Source organism: Garra rufa, chromosome 1, assembly GCF_049309525.1.
Source record: "Garra rufa chromosome 1, GarRuf1.0, whole genome shotgun sequence".
Classification (NCBI taxonomy): Eukaryota; Metazoa; Chordata; class Actinopteri; order Cypriniformes; family Cyprinidae; genus Garra; species Garra rufa.
In genome coordinates this window covers 100,547,961-100,562,935 of record NC_133361.1, presented here as the reverse complement: position 1 = coordinate 100,562,935, position 14,975 = coordinate 100,547,961, and the positions used below count along the sequence as shown (strand labels likewise).

Below are 14,975 nucleotides of genomic sequence, written 5' to 3'. Positions count from 1 at the left end.
TTTACACGCGAAAGGTCCTCGTTTCCAAACTGAGCGGAAACAGCTTTTTGCCTTGGACGTAAAACATTAATTGTTTGCATCGTCAGACGAGAGATTTAGTAATCTTTTCCTTTATAGGTTTTTCAACAAGCGATCACCACGAGATTGCTGGCAGTCTTCTCTGCACAAGTTTCTGTAGTGTAATGGTTATCACGTTCACCTCACACACAAAAGGTCCCCAGTTTGAAACTGTTTTCAAACAGCTGTTGGCTTTTTCCAAAATTGTTTAAGTAGGGATCTACTGCTTTCTTCGTAAACACTACAAATGCCTTCTGCCAAGTGGATTTACCGAGCAGAAACAGAGTTTCTCTTTTGTGGGAAAACATGAAATGTTTGCAAAGTCCGGTGAGGTGTTTAATTATCTTTTCCTTAGTTCGCTCTTCCACAAGCGATCACCAGGAGATTGCTGGCAGTCGTCTCTGCGAAGGATTCCATAGTGTAGTGGTTGTCACGTTTGCCGCATGCGAAAGGTCCCCAGTTCGAAATTTGGTGGTAACAGCTGGTGGCTTTTTCCAAAATTGCTTAAGTAGGGATCTGTTGCTTTCTTCGTCAACACTACAAAGGCCTTCTGCCAAGCCGAGTTAAAAGAACGGTGGACACTAATCAAGTTTCTGTAGTGTAGTGGTCATCACGTTCGCCTAACACGCGAAAGGTCCTCGGTTCGAAACCGAGCAGAAACAGTGTTTCTCTTTTGTTGGTAAACATGAACTGTTTGCAAAGTCAGGGGAGGGATTTAGTTAACTTTTCCTTTATTCGTTTTACAGCAAGCGATCACCAGGAGATTGCTGGCTGTGTACTTTTTGCAAGTTTCCATAGTGTAGTGGTTATCACGTTCGCCTTACACGTGAAAGGTCCCCAGTTCGAAACTGGGTGGAAACAGGTACTGGCTTTTTCCAAAATTGCTTAAGCCAGGCTCTGCTGCATTCTTAGTCAACACTACAAAGGCCTCTTCTGCCAAGTAGTGTTAAAAGAAGAGAGGCTCCCCGTCAGGTTTCTGTAGTGGTCATCACGTTTGCTTTACACGCGAAAGGTCCTCGGTTCCAAACTGAGCGGAAACAGCTTTTTGCCTTGGACGTAAAACATTAATTGTTTGCATCGTCAGACGAGAGATTTAGTAATCTTTTCCTTTATAGGTTTTTCAACAAGCGATCACCACGAGATTGCTGGCTGTCTTCTCTGCACAAGTTTCTGTAGTGTAATGGTTATCACGTTCACCTCACACACGAAAGGTCCCCAGTTTGAAACTGTTTTGAAACAGCTGTTGGCTTTTTCCAAAATTGTTTAAGTAGGGATCTACTGCTTTCTTCGTAAACACTACAAATGCCTTCTGCCAAGTGGATTTACCGAGCAGAAACAGAGTTTCTCTTTTGTGGGAAAACATGAAATGTTTGCAAAGTCAGGTGAGGTGTTTAATTATCTTTTCCTTAGTTCGCTCTTCCACAAACGATCACCAGGAGATTGCTGGCAGTCGTCTCTGCGAAGGATTCCATAGTGTAGTGGTTGTCACGTTTGGCTCATGCGAAAGGTCCCCAGTTCGAAACTTGGTGGTAACAGCTGGTGGCTTTTTCCAAAATTGCTTAAGTAGGGATCTGTTGCTTTATTCGTCAACACTACAAAGGCCTTCTGCCAAGCCGAGTTAAAAGAACGGTGGATTCTAATCAAGTTTCTGTAGTGTAGTGGTCATCACGTTCGTCTAACACACGAAAGGTCCTCGGTTCGAAACCGAGCAGAAACAGAGTTTCTCTTTTGTGGGTAAACATGAACTGTTTGCAAAGTCAGGGGAGGGATTTAGTTATCTTTTCCTTTATTCGTTTTACAGCAAGCGATCACCAGGAGATTGCTGACTGTGTACTTTTTGCAAGTTTCCATAGTGTAGTGGTTATCACGTTCGCCTCACACGCGAAAGGTCCCCAGTTCGAAACTGGGTGGAAACAGGTACTGGCTTTTTCCAAAATTGCTTAAGCCAGGCTCTGCTGCATTCTTAGTCAACACTACAAAGGCCTCTTCTGCCAAGTAGTGTTAAAAGAAGAGAGGCTCCCCGTCAGGTTTCTGTAGTGGTCATCACGTTTGCTTTACACGCGAAAGGTCCTCGGTTCCAAACTGAGCGGAAACAGCTTTTTGCCTTGGACGTAAAACATTAATTGTTTGCATCGTCAGACGAGAGATTTAGTAATCTTTTCCTTTATAGGTTTTTCAACAAGCGATCACCACGAGATTGCTGGCTGTCCTCTCTGCACAAGTTTCTGTAGTGTAATGGTTATCACGTTCACCTCACACACAAAAGGTCCTCAGTTTGAAACTGTTTTGAAACAGCTGTTGGCTTTTTCCAAAATTGTTTAAGTAGGGATCTACTGCTTTCTTCGTAAACACTACAAATGCCTTCTGCCAAGTGGATTTACCGAGCAGAAACAGAGTTTCTCTTTTGTGGGAAAACATGAAATGTTTGCAAAGTCCGGTGAGGTGTTTAATTATCTTTTCCTTAGTTCGCTCTTCCACAAGCGATCACCAGGAGATTGCTGGCAGTCGTCTCTGCGAAGGATTCCATAGTGTAGTGGTTGTCACGTTTGCCGCATGCGAAAGGTCCCCAGTTCGAAATTTGGTGGTAACAGCTGGTGGCTTTTTCCAAAATTGCTTAAGTAGGGATCTGTTGCTTTCTTCGTCAACACTACAAAGGCCTTCTGCCAAGCCGAGTTAAAAGAACGGTGGACACTAATCAAGTTTCTGTAGTGTAGTGGTCATCACGTTCGCCTAACACGCGAAAGGTCCTCGGTTCGAAACCGAGCAGAAACAGTGTTTCTCTTTTGTTGGTAAACATGAACTGTTTGCAAAGTCAGGGGAGGGATTTAGTTAACTTTTCCTTTATTCGTTTTACAGCAAGCGATCACCAGGAGATTGCTGGCTGTGTACTTTTTGCAAGTTTCCATAGTGTAGTGGTTATCACGTTCGCCTTACACGTGAAAGGTCCCCAGTTCGAAACTGGGTGGAAACAGGTACTGGCTTTTTCCAAAATTGCTTAAGCCAGGCTCTGCTGCATTCTTAGTCAACACTACAAAGGCCTCTTCTGCCAAGTAGTGTTAAAAGAAGAGAGGCTCCCCGTCAGGTTTCTGTAGTGGTCATCACGTTTGCTTTACACGCGAAAGGTCCTCGGTTCCAAACTGAGCGGAAACAGCTTTTTGCCTTGGACGTAAAACATTAATTGTTTGCATCGTCAGACGAGAGATTTAGTAATCTTTTCCTTTATAGGTTTTTCAACAAGCGATCACCACGAGATTGCTGGCTGTCTTCTCTGCACAAGTTTCTGTAGTGTAATGGTTATCACGTTCACCTCACACACGAAAGGTCCCCAGTTTGAAACTGTTTTGAAACAGCTGTTGGCTTTTTCCAAAATTGTTTAAGTAGGGATCTACTGCTTTCTTCGTAAACACTACAAATGCCTTCTGCCAAGTGGATTTACCGAGCAGAAACAGAGTTTCTCTTTTGTGGGAAAACATGAAATGTTTGCAAAGTCAGGTGAGGTGTTTAATTATCTTTTCCTTAGTTCGCTCTTCCACAAACGATCACCAGGAGATTGCTGGCAGTCGTCTCTGCGAAGGATTCCATAGTGTAGTGGTTGTCACGTTTGGCTCATGCGAAAGGTCCCCAGTTCGAAACTTGGTGGTAACAGCTGGTGGCTTTTTCCAAAATTGCTTAAGTAGGGATCTGTTGCTTTATTCGTCAACACTACAAAGGCCTTCTGCCAAGCCGAGTTAAAAGAACGGTGGATTCTAATCAAGTTTCTGTAGTGTAGTGGTCATCACGTTCGTCTAACACACGAAAGGTCCTCGGTTCGAAACCGAGCAGAAACAGAGTTTCTCTTTTGTGGGTAAACATGAACTGTTTGCAAAGTCAGGGGAGGGATTTAGTTATCTTTTCCTTTATTCGTTTTACAGCAAGCGATCACCAGGAGATTGCTGACTGTGTACTTTTTGCAAGTTTCCATAGTGTAGTGGTTATCACGTTCGCCTCACACGCGAAAGGTCCCCAGTTCGAAACTGGGTGGAAACAGGTACTGGCTTTTTCCAAAATTGCTTAAGCCAGGCTCTGCTGCATTCTTAGTCAACACTACAAAGGCCTCTTCTGCCAAGTAGTGTTAAAAGAAGAGAGGCTCCCCGTCAGGTTTCTGTAGTGGTCATCACGTTTGCTTTACACGCGAAAGGTCCTCGGTTCCAAACTGAGCGGAAACAGCTTTTTGCCTTGGACGTAAAACATTAATTGTTTGCATCGTCAGACGAGAGATTTAGTAATCTTTTCCTTTATAGGTTTTTCAACAAGCGATCACCACGAGAATGCTGGCTGTCTTCTCTGCACAAGTTTCTGTAGTGTAATGGTTATCACGTTCACCTCACACACAAAAGGTCCCCAGTTTGAAACTGTTTTGAAACAGCTGTTGGCTTTTTCCAAAATTGTTTAAGTAGGGATCTACTGCTTTCTTCGTAAACACTACAAATGCCTTCTGCCAAGTGGATTTACCGAGCAGAAACAGAGTTTCTCTTTTGTGGGAAAACATGAAATGTTTGCAAAGTCAGGTGAGGTGTTTAATTATCTTTTCCTTAGTTCGCTCTTCCACAAGCGATCACCAGGAGATTGCTGGCAGTTGTCTCTGCGAAGGATTCCATAGTGTAGTGGTTGTCACGTTTGCCGCATGCGAAAGGTCACCAGTTCGAAACTTGGTGGTAACAGCTGGTGGCTTTTTCCAAAATTGCTTAAGTAGGGATCTGTTGCTTTCTTCGTCAACACTACAAAGGCCTTCTGCCAAGCCGAGTTAAAAGAACGGTGGACCCTAATCAAGTTTCTGTAGTGTAGTGGTCATCACGTTCGCCTAACACGCGAAAGGTCTTCGGTTCGAAACCGAGCAGAAACAGTGTTTCTCTTTTGTTGGTAAACATGAACTGTTTGCAAAGTCAGGGGAGGGATTTAGTTATCTTTTCCTTTATTCGTTTTACAGCAAGCGATCACCAGGAGATTGCTGGCTGTGTACTTTTTGCAAGTTTCCATAGTGTAGTGGTTATCACGTTCGCCTCACACGCGAAAGGTCCCCAGTTCGAAACTGGGTGGAAACAGGTACTGGCTTTTTCCAAAATTGCTTAAGCCAGGCTCTGCTGCATTCTTAGTCAACACTACAAAGGCCTCTTCTGCCAAGTAGTGTTAAAAGAAGAGAGGCTCCCCGTCAGGTTTCTGTAGTGGTCATCACGTTCGCTTTACACGCGAAAGGTCCTCGGTTCCAAACTGAGCGGAAACAGCTTTTTGCCTTGGACGTAAAACATTAATTGTTTGCATCGTCAGACGAGAGATTTAGTAATCTTTTCCTTTATAGGTTTTTCAACAAGCGATCACCACGAGATTGCTGGCAGTCTTCTCTGCACAAGTTTCTGTAGTGTAATGGTTATCACGTTCACCTCACACACAAAAGGTCCCCAGTTTGAAACTGTTTTGAAACAGCTGTTGGCTTTTTCCAAAATTGTTTAAGTAGGGATCTACTGCTTTCTTCGTAAACACTACAAATGCCTTCTGCCAAGTGGATTTACCGAGCAGAAACAGAGTTTCTCTTTTGTGGGAAAACATGAAATGTTTGCAAAGTCCGGTGAGGTGTTTAATTATCTTTTCCTTAGTTCGCTCTTCCACAAGCGATCACCAGGAGATTGCTGGCAGTCGTCTCTGCGAAGGATTCCATAGTGTAGTGGTTGTCACGTTTGCTGCATGCGAAAGGTCCCCAGTTCGAAATTTGGTGGTAACAGCTGGTGGCTTTTTCCAAAATTGCTTAAGTAGGGATCTGTTGCTTTCTTCGTCAACACTACAAAGGCCTTCTGCCAAGCCGAGTTAAAAGAACGGTGGACACTAATCAAGTTTCTGTAGTGTAGTGGTCATCACGTTCGCCTAACACGCGAAAGGTCCTCGGTTCGAAACCGAGCAGAAACAGTGTTTCTCTTTTGTTGGTAAACATGAACTGTTTGCAAAGTCAGGGGAGGGATTTAGTTAACTTTTCCTTTATTCGTTTTACAGCAAGCGATCACCAGGAGATTGCTGGCTGTGTACTTTTTGCAAGTTTCCATAGTGTAGTGGTTATCACGTTCGCCTTACACGCGAAAGGTCCCCAGTTCGAAACTGGGTGGAAACAGGTACTGGCTTTTTCCAAAATTGCTTAAGCCAGGCTCTGCTGCATTCTTAGTCAACACTACAAAGGCCTCTTCTGCCAAGTAGTGTTAAAAGAAGAGAGGCTCCCCGTCAGGTTTCTGTAGTGGTCATCACGTTTGCTTTACACGCGAAAGGTCCTCGGTTCCAAACTGAGCGGAAACAGCTTTTTGCCTTGGACGTAAAACATTAATTGTTTGCATCGTCAGACGAGAGATTTAGTAATCTTTTCCTTTATAGGTTTTTCAACAAGCGATCACCACGAGATTGCTGGCTGTCTTCTCTGCACAAGTTTCTGTAGTGTAATGGTTATCACGTTCACCTCACACACGAAAGGTCCCCAGTTTGAAACTGTTTTGAAACAGCTGTTGGCTTTTTCCAAAATTGTTTAAGTAGGGATCTACTGCTTTCTTCGTAAACACTACAAATGCCTTCTGCCAAGTGGATTTACCGAGCAGAAACAGAGTTTCTCTTTTGTGGGAAAACATGAAATGTTTGCAAAGTCAGGTGAGGTGTTTAATTATCTTTTCCTTAGTTCGCTCTTCCACAAACGATCACCAGGAGATTGCTGGCAGTCGTCTCTGCGAAGGATTCCATAGTGTAGTGGTTGTCACGTTTGGCTCATGCGAAAGGTCCCCAGTTCGAAACTTGGTGGTAACAGCTGGTGGCTTTTTCCAAAATTGCTTAAGTAGGGATCTGTTGCTTTATTCGTCAACACTACAAAGGCCTTCTGCCAAGCCGAGTTAAAAGAACGGTGGGTTCTAATCAAGTTTCTTTAGTGTAGTGGTCATCACGTTCGTCTAACACACGAAAGGTCCTCGGTTCGAAACCGAGCAGAAACAGAGTTTCTCTTTTGTGGGTAAACATGAACTGTTTGCAAAGTCAGGGGAGGGATTTAGTTATCTTTTCCTTTATTCGTTTTACAGCAAGCGATCACCAGGAGATTGCTGACTGTGTACTTTTTGCAAGTTTCCATAGTGTAGTGGTTATCACGTTCGCCTCACACGCGAAAGGTCCCCAGTTCGAAACTGGGTGGAAACAGGTACTGGCTTTTTCCAAAATTGCTTAAGCCAGGCTCTGCTGCATTCTTAGTCAACACTACAAAGGCCTCTTCTGCCAAGTAGTGTTAAAAGAAGAGAGGCTCCCCGTCAGGTTTCTGTAGTGGTCATCACGTTTGCTTTACACGCGAAAGGTCCTCGGTTCCAAACTGAGCGGAAACAGCTTTTTGCCTTGGACGTAAAACATTAATTGTTTGCATCGTCAGACGAGAGATTTAGTAATCTTTTCCTTTATAGGTTTTTCAACAAGCGATCACCACGAGATTGCTGGCTGTCCTCTCTGCACAAGTTTCTGTAGTGTAATGGTTATCACGTTCACCTCACACACAAAAGGTCCTCAGTTTGAAACTGTTTTGAAACAGCTGTTGGCTTTTTCCAAAATTGTTTAAGTAGGGATCTACTGCTTTCTTCGTAAACACTACAAATGCCTTCTGCCAAGTGGATTTACCAAGCAGAAACAGAGTTTCTCTTTTGTGGGAAAACATGAAATGTTTGCAAAGTCCGGTGAGGTGTTTAATTATCTTTTCCTTAGTTCGCTCTTCCACAAGCGATCACCAGGAGATTGCTGGCAGTCGTCTCTGCGAAGGATTCCATAGTGTAGTGGTTGTCACGTTTGCCGCATGCGAAAGGTCCCCAGTTCGAAACTTGGTGGTAACAGCTGGTGGCTTTTTCCAAAATTGCTTAAGTAGGGATCTGTTGCTTTCTTCGTCAACACTACAAAGGCCTTCTGCCAAGCCAAGTTAAAAGAACGGTGGACCCTAATCAAGTTTCTGTAGTGTAGTGGTCATCACGTTCGTCTAACACACGAAAGGTCCTCGGTTCGAAACCGAGCAGAAACAGAGTTTCTCTTTTGTGGGTAAACATGAACTGTTTGCAAAGTCAGGGGAGGGATTTAGTTATCTTTTCCTTTATTCGTTTTACAGCAAGCGATCACCAGGAGATTGCTGACTGTGTACTTTTTGCAAGTTTCCATAGTGTAGTGGTTATCACGTTCGCCTCACACGCGAAAGGTCCCCAGTTCGAAACTGGGTGGAAACAGGTACTGGCTTTTTCCAAAATTGCTTAAGCCAGGCTCTGCTGCATTCTTAGTCAACACTACAAAGGCCTCTTCTGCCAAGTAGTGTTAAAAGAAGAGAGGCTCCCCGTCAGGTTTCTGTAGTGGTCATCACGTTTGCTTTACACGCGAAAGGTCCTCGGTTCCAAACTGAGTGGAAACAGCTTTTTGCCTTGGACGTAAAACATTAATTGTTTGCATCGTCAGACGAGAGATTTAGTAATCTTTTCCTTTATAGGTTTTTCAACAAGCGATCACCACGAGAATGCTGGCTGTCTTCTCTGCACAAGTTTCTGTAGTGTAATGGTTATCACGTTCACCTCACACACAAAAGGTCCCCAGTTTGAAACTGTTTTGAAACAGCTGTTGGCTTTTTCCAAAATTGTTTAAGTAGGGATCTACTGCTTTCTTCGTAAACACTACAAATGCCTTCTGCCAAGTGGATTTACCGAGCAGAAACAGAGTTTCTCTTTTGTGGGAAAACATGAAATGTTTGCAAAGTCAGGTGAGGTGTTTAATTATCTTTTCCTTAGTTCGCTCTTCCACAAGCGATCACCAGGAGATTGCTGGCAGTCGTCTCTGCGAAGGATTCCATAGTGTAGTGGTTGTCACGTTTGCCGCATGCGAAAGGTCACCAGTTCGAAACTTGGTGGTAACAGCTGGTGGCTTTTTCCAAAATTGCTTAAGTAGGGATCTGTTGCTTTCTTCGTCAACACTACAAAGGCCTTCTGCCAAGCCGAGTTAAAAGAACGGTGGACCCTAATCAAGTTTCTGTAGTGTAGTGGTCATCACGTTCGCCTAACACGCGAAAGGTCTTCGGTTCGAAACCGAGCAGAAACAGTGTTTCTCTTTTGTTGGTAAACATGAACTGTTTGCAAAGTCAGGGGAGGGATTTAGTTATCTTTTCCTTTATTCGTTTTACAGCAAGCGATCACCAGGAGATTGCTGGCTGTGTACTTTTTGCAAGTTTCCATAGTGTAGTGGTTATCACGTTCGCCTCACACGCGAAAGGTCCCCAGTTCGAAACTGGGTGGAAACAGGTACTGGCTTTTTCCAAAATTGCTTAAGCCAGGCTCTGCTGCATTCTTAGTCAACACTACAAAGGCCTCTTCTGCCAAGTAGTGTTAAAAGAAGAGAGGCTCCCCGTCAGGTTTCTGTAGTGGTCATCACGTTTGCTTTACACGCGAAAGGTCCTCGGTTCCAAACTGAGCGGAAACAGCTTTTTGCCTTGGACGTAAAACATTAATTGTTTGCATCGTCAGACGAGAGATTTAGTAATCTTTTCCTTTATAGGTTTTTCAACAAGCGATCACCACGAGATTGCTGGCTGTCTTCTCTGCACAAGTTTCTGTAGTGTAATGGTTATCACGTTCACCTCACACACAAAAGGTCCCCAGTTTGAAACTGTTTTGAAACAGCTGTTGGCTTTTTCCAAAATTGTTTAAGTAGGGATCTACTGCTTTCTTCGTAAACACTACAAATGCCTTCTGCCAAGTGGATTTACCGAGCAGAAACAGAATTTCTCTTTTGTGGGAAAACATGAAATGTTTGCAAAGTCAGGTGAGGTGTTTAATTATCTTTTCCTTAGTTCGCTCTTCCACAAGCGATCACCAGGAGATTGCTGGCAGTCGTCTCTGCGAAGGATTCCATAGTGTAGTGGTTGTCACGTTTGCCGCATGCGAAAGGTCCCCAGTTCGAAACTTGGTGGTAACAGCTGGTGGCTTTTTCCAAAATTGCTTAAGTAGGGATCTGTTGCTTTCTTCGTCAACACTACAAAGGCCTTCTGCCAAGCCGAGTTAAAAGAACGGTGGACCCTAATCAAGTTTCTGTAGTGTAGTGGTCATCACGTTCGCCTAACACGCGAAAGGTCCTCGGTTCGAAACCGAGCAGAAACAGTGTTTCTCTTTCGTGGGTAAACATGAACTGTTTGCAAAGTCAGGGGAGGGATTTAGTTATCTTTTCCTTTATTCGTTTTACAGCAAGCGATCACCAGGAGATTGCTGGCTGTGTATTTTTTGCAAGTTTCCATAGTGTAGTGGTTATCACGTTTGCCTCACACGCGAAAGGTCCCCAGTTCGAAACTGGGTGGAAACAGCTACTGGCTTTCTCCAAAATTACTTAAACCAGGCTCTGCTGCATTCTTAGTCAACACTACAAAGGCCTCTTCTGCCAAGTAGTGTTAAAAGAAGAGTGGCTCCCCGTCAGGTTTCTGTAGTGGTCATCACGTTCGCTTTACACGCGAAAGGTCCTCGGTTCCAAACTGAGCGGAAACAGCTTTTTGCCTTGAACGTAAAACATTAATTGTTTGCATCGTCAGACGAGAGATTTAGTAATCTTTTCCTTTATAGGTTTTTCAACAAGCGATCACCACGAGATTGCTGGCTGTCTTCTCTGCACAAGTTTCTGTAGTGTAATGGTTATCACGTTCACCTCACACACGAAAGGTCCCCAGTTTGAAACTGTTTTGAAACAGCTGTTGGCTTTTTCCAAAATTGTTTAAGTAGGGATCTACTGCTTTCTTCGTAAACACTACAAATGCCTTCTGCCAAGTGGATTTACCGAGCAGAAACAGAGTTTCTCTTTTGTGGGAAAACATGAAATGTTTGCAAAGTCAGGTGAGGTGTTTAATTATCTTTTCCTTAGTTCGCTCTTCCACAAGCGATCACCAGGAGATTGCTGGCAGTCGTCTCTGCGAAGGATTCCATAGTGTAGTGGTTGTCACGTTTGCCGCATGCGAAAGGTCACCAGTTCGAAACTTGGTGGTAACAGCTGGTGGCTTTTTCCAAAATTGCTTAAGTAGGGATCTGTTGCTTTCTTCGTCAACACTACAAAGGCCTTCTGCCAAGCCGAGTTAAAAGAACGGTGGACACTAATCAAGTTTCTGTAGTGTAGTGGTCATCACGTTCGCCTAACACGCGAAAGGTCCTCGGTTCGAAACCGAGCAGAAACAGTGTTTCTCTTTCGTGGGTAAACATGAACTGTTTGCAAAGTCAGGGGAGGGATTTAGTTATCTTTTCCTTTATTCGTTTTACAGCAAGCGATCACCAGGAGATTGCTGGCTGTGTATTTTTTGCAAGTTTCCATAGTGTAGTGGTTATCACGTTCGCCTCACACGCGAAAGGTCCCCAGTTCGAAACTGGGTGGAAACAGCTACTGGCTTTCTCCAAAATTACTTAAACCAGGCTCTGCTGCATTCTTAGTCAACACTACAAAGGCCTCTTCTGCCAAGTAGTGTTAAAAGAAGAGAGGCTCCCCGTCAGGTTTCTGTAGTGGTCATCACGTTCGCTTTACACGCGAAAGGTCCTCGGTTCCAAACTGAGCGGAAACAGCTTTTTGCCTTGAACGTAAAACATTAATTGTTTGCATCGTCAGACGAGAGATTTAGTAATCTTTTCCTTTATAGGTTTTTCAACAAGCGATCACCACGAGAATGCTGGCTGTCTTCTCTGCACAAGTTTCTGTAGTGTAATGGTTATCACGTTTACCTCACACACAAAAGGTCCCCAGTTTGTAACTGTTTTGAAACAGCTGTTGGCTTTTTCCAAAATTGTTTAAGTAGGGATCTACTGCTTTCTTCGTAAACACTACAAATGCCTTCTGCCAAGTGGATTTACCGAGCAGAAACAGAGTTTCTCTTTTGTGGGAAAACATGAAATGTTTGCAAAGTCAGGTGAGGTGTTTAATTATCTTTTCCTTAGTTCGCTCTTCCACAAGCGATCACCAGGAGATTGCTGGCAGTCGTCTCTGCGAAGGATTCCATAGTGTAGTGGTTGTCACGTTTGCCGCATGCGAAAGGTCCCCAGTTCGAAACTTGGTGGTAACAGCTGGTGGCTTTTTCCAAAATTGCTTAAGTAGGGATCTGTTGCTTTCTTCGTCAACACTACAAAGGCCTTCTGCCAAGCCGAGTTAAAAGAACGGTGGACCCTAATCAAGTTTCTGTAGTGTAGTGGTCATCACGTTCGCCTAACACGCGAAAGGTCCTCGGTTCGAAACCGAGCAGAAACAGTGTTTCTATTTTGTTGGTAAACATGAACTGTTTGCAAAGTCAGGGGAGGGATTTAGTTATCTTTTCCTTTATTCGTTTTACAGCAAGCGATCACCAGGAGATTGCTGGCTGTGTACTTTTTGCAAGTTTCCATAGTGTAGTGGTTATCACGTTCGCCTCACACGCGAAAGGTCCCCAGTTCGAAACTGGGTGGAAACAGGTACTGGCTTTTTCCAAAATTGCTTAAGCCAGGCTCTGCTGCATTCTTAGTCAACACTACAAAGGCCTCTTCTGCCAAGTAGTGTTAAAAGAAGAGTGGCTCCCCGTCAGGTTTCTGTAGTGGTCATCACGTTCGCTTTACACGCGAAAGGTCCTCGGTTCCAAACTGAGCGGAAACAGCTTTTTGCCTTGAACGTTAAACATCAATTGTTTGCATCGTCAGACGAGAGATTTAGTAATCTTTTCCTTTATAGGTTTTTCAACAAGCGATCACCACGAGATTGCTGGCTGTCTTCTCTGCACAAGTTTCTGTAGTGTAATGGTTATCACGTTCACCTCACACACGAAAGGTCCCCAGTTTGAAACTGTTTTGAAACAGCTGTTGGCTTTTTCCAAAATTGTTTAAGTAGGGATCTACTGCTTTCTTCGTAAACACTACAAATGCCTTCTGCCAAGTGGATTTACCGAGCAGAAACAGAGTTTCTCTTTTGTGGGAAAACATGAAATGTTTGCAAAGTCAGGTGAGGTGTTTAATTATCTTTTCCTTAGTTCGCTCTTCCACAAGCGATCACCAGGAGATTGCTGGCAGTCGTCTCTGCGAAGGATTCCATAGTGTAGTGGTTGTCACGTTTGGCTCATGCGAAAGGTCCCCAGTTCGAAACTTGGTGGTAACAGCTGGTGGCTTTTTCCAAAATTGCTTAAGTAGGGATCTGTTGCTTTATTCGTCAACACTACAAAGGCCTTCTGCCAAGCCGAGTTAAAAGAACGGTGGATTCTAATCAAGTTTCTGTAGTGTAGTGGTCATCACGTTCGCCTAACACACGAAAGGTCCTCGGTTCGAAACCGAGCAGGAACAGAGTTTCTCTTTTGTGGGTAAACATGAACTGTTTGCAAAGTCAGGGGAGGGATTTAGTTATCTTTTCCTTTATTCGTTTTACAGCAAGCGATCACCAGGAGATTGCTGACTGTGTACTTTTTGCAAGTTTCCATAGTGTAGTGGTTATCACGTTCGCCTCACACGCGAAAGGTCCCCAGTTCGAGACTGGGTGGAAACAGGTACTGGCTTTTTCCAAAATTGCTTAAGCCAGGCTCTGCTGCATTCTTAGTCAACACTACAAAGGCCTCTTCTGCCAAGTAGTGTTAAAAGAAGAGAGGCTCCCCGTCAGGTTTCTGTAGTGGTCATCACGTTTGCTTTACACGCGAAAGGTCCTCGGTTCCAAACTGAGCGGAAACAGCTTTTTGCCTTGGACGTAAAACATTAATTGTTTGCATCGTCAGACGAGAGATTTAGTAATCTTTTCCTTTATAGGTTTTTCAACAAGCGATCACCACGAGATTGCTGGCTGTCTTCTCTGCACAAGTTTCTGTAGTGTAATGGTTATCACGTTCACCTCACACACGAAAGGTCCCCAGTTTGAAACTGTTTTGAAACAGCTGTTGGCTTTTTCCAAAATTGTTTAAGTAGGGATCTACTGCTTTCTTCGTAAACACTACAAATGCCTTCTGCCAAGTGGATTTACCGAGCAGAAACAGAATTTCTCTTTTGTGGGAAAACATGAAATGTTTGCAAAGTCAGGTGAGGTGTTTAATTATCTTTTCCTTAGTTCACTCTTCCACAAGCGATCACCAGGAGATTGCTGGCAGTCGTCTCTGCGAAGGATTCCATAGTGTAGTGGTTGTCACGTTTGCCGCATGCGAAAGGTCCCCAGTTCGAAACTTGGTGGTAACAGCTGGTGGCTTTTTCCAAAATTGCTTAAGTAGGGATCTGTTGCTTTATTCGTCAACACTACAAAGGCCTTCTGCCAAGCCGAGTTAAAAGAACGGTGGATCCTAATCAAGTTTCTGTAGTGTAGTGGTCATCACGTTCGCCTAACACGCGAAAGGTCCTCGGTTCGAAACCGAGCAGAAACAGAGTTTCTCTTTTGTGGGTAAACATGAACTGTTTGCAAAGTCAGGGGAGGGATTTAGTTATCTTTTCCTTTATTCGTTTTACAGCAAGCGATCACCAGGAGATTGCTGACTGTGTACTTTTTGCAAGTTTCCATAGTGTAGTGGTTATCACGTTTGCCTCACACGCGAAAGGTCCCCAGTTCGAAACTGGGTGGAAACAGGTACTGGCTTTTTCCAAAATTGCTTAAGCCAGGCTCTGCTGCATTCTTAGTCAACACTACAAAGGCCTCTTCTGCCAAGTAGTGTTAAAAGAAGAGAGGCTCCCCGTCAGGTTTCTGTAGTGGTCATCACGTTTGCTTTACACGCGAAAGGTCCTCGGTTCCAAACTGAGCGGAAACAGCTTTTTGCCTTGGACGTAAAACATTAATTGTTTGCATCGTCAGACGAGAGATTTAGTAATCTTTTCCTTTATAGGTTTTTCAACAAGCGATCACCACGAGAATGCTGGCTGTCTTCTCTGCACAAGTTTCTGTAGTGTAATGGTTATCACGTTCACCTCACA

General features: G+C 43.9%; 24 non-coding genes across 24 annotated transcripts; all 24 read left to right on the top strand.

The window, feature by feature from the left end:
• The first annotated feature begins 646 nt into the window (after positions 1-646).
• Positions 647-719, top strand: trnav-aac (transfer RNA valine (anticodon AAC)). Its single transcript has one exon. It is a non-coding gene; the product is annotated as a tRNA-Val (tRNA).
• A 126-nt stretch (positions 720-845) lies between these two features.
• Positions 846-918, top strand: trnav-uac (transfer RNA valine (anticodon UAC)). The gene has a single exon. It is a non-coding gene; the product is annotated as a tRNA-Val (tRNA).
• A 783-nt stretch (positions 919-1,701) lies between these two features.
• Positions 1,702-1,774, top strand: trnav-aac (transfer RNA valine (anticodon AAC)). Its single transcript has one exon. It is a non-coding gene; the product is annotated as a tRNA-Val (tRNA).
• Positions 1,775-1,900: 126 nt separating this feature from the next.
• trnav-cac (transfer RNA valine (anticodon CAC)) lies at positions 1,901-1,973 on the top strand. The gene has a single exon. It is a non-coding gene; the product is annotated as a tRNA-Val (tRNA).
• Positions 1,974-2,756: 783 nt separating this feature from the next.
• Positions 2,757-2,829, top strand: trnav-aac (transfer RNA valine (anticodon AAC)). The gene has a single exon. It is a non-coding gene; the product is annotated as a tRNA-Val (tRNA).
• A 126-nt stretch (positions 2,830-2,955) lies between these two features.
• On the top strand, positions 2,956-3,028 carry trnav-uac (transfer RNA valine (anticodon UAC)). The gene has a single exon. It is a non-coding gene; the product is annotated as a tRNA-Val (tRNA).
• A 783-nt stretch (positions 3,029-3,811) lies between these two features.
• Positions 3,812-3,884, top strand: trnav-aac (transfer RNA valine (anticodon AAC)). Its single transcript has one exon. It is a non-coding gene; the product is annotated as a tRNA-Val (tRNA).
• Positions 3,885-4,010: 126 nt separating this feature from the next.
• On the top strand, positions 4,011-4,083 carry trnav-cac (transfer RNA valine (anticodon CAC)). The gene has a single exon. It is a non-coding gene; the product is annotated as a tRNA-Val (tRNA).
• A 982-nt stretch (positions 4,084-5,065) lies between these two features.
• Positions 5,066-5,138, top strand: trnav-cac (transfer RNA valine (anticodon CAC)). Its single transcript has one exon. It is a non-coding gene; the product is annotated as a tRNA-Val (tRNA).
• A 783-nt stretch (positions 5,139-5,921) lies between these two features.
• On the top strand, positions 5,922-5,994 carry trnav-aac (transfer RNA valine (anticodon AAC)). The gene has a single exon. It is a non-coding gene; the product is annotated as a tRNA-Val (tRNA).
• Positions 5,995-6,120: 126 nt separating this feature from the next.
• On the top strand, positions 6,121-6,193 carry trnav-uac (transfer RNA valine (anticodon UAC)). The gene has a single exon. It is a non-coding gene; the product is annotated as a tRNA-Val (tRNA).
• A 982-nt stretch (positions 6,194-7,175) lies between these two features.
• Positions 7,176-7,248, top strand: trnav-cac (transfer RNA valine (anticodon CAC)). Its single transcript has one exon. It is a non-coding gene; the product is annotated as a tRNA-Val (tRNA).
• A 783-nt stretch (positions 7,249-8,031) lies between these two features.
• trnav-aac (transfer RNA valine (anticodon AAC)) lies at positions 8,032-8,104 on the top strand. Its single transcript has one exon. It is a non-coding gene; the product is annotated as a tRNA-Val (tRNA).
• Positions 8,105-8,230: 126 nt separating this feature from the next.
• Positions 8,231-8,303, top strand: trnav-cac (transfer RNA valine (anticodon CAC)). The gene has a single exon. It is a non-coding gene; the product is annotated as a tRNA-Val (tRNA).
• A 982-nt stretch (positions 8,304-9,285) lies between these two features.
• Positions 9,286-9,358, top strand: trnav-cac (transfer RNA valine (anticodon CAC)). Its single transcript has one exon. It is a non-coding gene; the product is annotated as a tRNA-Val (tRNA).
• A 783-nt stretch (positions 9,359-10,141) lies between these two features.
• On the top strand, positions 10,142-10,214 carry trnav-aac (transfer RNA valine (anticodon AAC)). Its single transcript has one exon. It is a non-coding gene; the product is annotated as a tRNA-Val (tRNA).
• Positions 10,215-10,340: 126 nt separating this feature from the next.
• Positions 10,341-10,413, top strand: trnav-cac (transfer RNA valine (anticodon CAC)). The gene has a single exon. It is a non-coding gene; the product is annotated as a tRNA-Val (tRNA).
• Positions 10,414-11,196: 783 nt separating this feature from the next.
• On the top strand, positions 11,197-11,269 carry trnav-aac (transfer RNA valine (anticodon AAC)). Its single transcript has one exon. It is a non-coding gene; the product is annotated as a tRNA-Val (tRNA).
• A 126-nt stretch (positions 11,270-11,395) lies between these two features.
• On the top strand, positions 11,396-11,468 carry trnav-cac (transfer RNA valine (anticodon CAC)). Its single transcript has one exon. It is a non-coding gene; the product is annotated as a tRNA-Val (tRNA).
• A 783-nt stretch (positions 11,469-12,251) lies between these two features.
• trnav-aac (transfer RNA valine (anticodon AAC)) lies at positions 12,252-12,324 on the top strand. The gene has a single exon. It is a non-coding gene; the product is annotated as a tRNA-Val (tRNA).
• A 126-nt stretch (positions 12,325-12,450) lies between these two features.
• trnav-cac (transfer RNA valine (anticodon CAC)) lies at positions 12,451-12,523 on the top strand. Its single transcript has one exon. It is a non-coding gene; the product is annotated as a tRNA-Val (tRNA).
• Positions 12,524-13,505: 982 nt separating this feature from the next.
• Positions 13,506-13,578, top strand: trnav-cac (transfer RNA valine (anticodon CAC)). Its single transcript has one exon. It is a non-coding gene; the product is annotated as a tRNA-Val (tRNA).
• A 783-nt stretch (positions 13,579-14,361) lies between these two features.
• On the top strand, positions 14,362-14,434 carry trnav-aac (transfer RNA valine (anticodon AAC)). Its single transcript has one exon. It is a non-coding gene; the product is annotated as a tRNA-Val (tRNA).
• A 126-nt stretch (positions 14,435-14,560) lies between these two features.
• Positions 14,561-14,633, top strand: trnav-cac (transfer RNA valine (anticodon CAC)). Its single transcript has one exon. It is a non-coding gene; the product is annotated as a tRNA-Val (tRNA).
• The last annotated feature ends 342 nt before the right edge of the window (positions 14,634-14,975 follow it).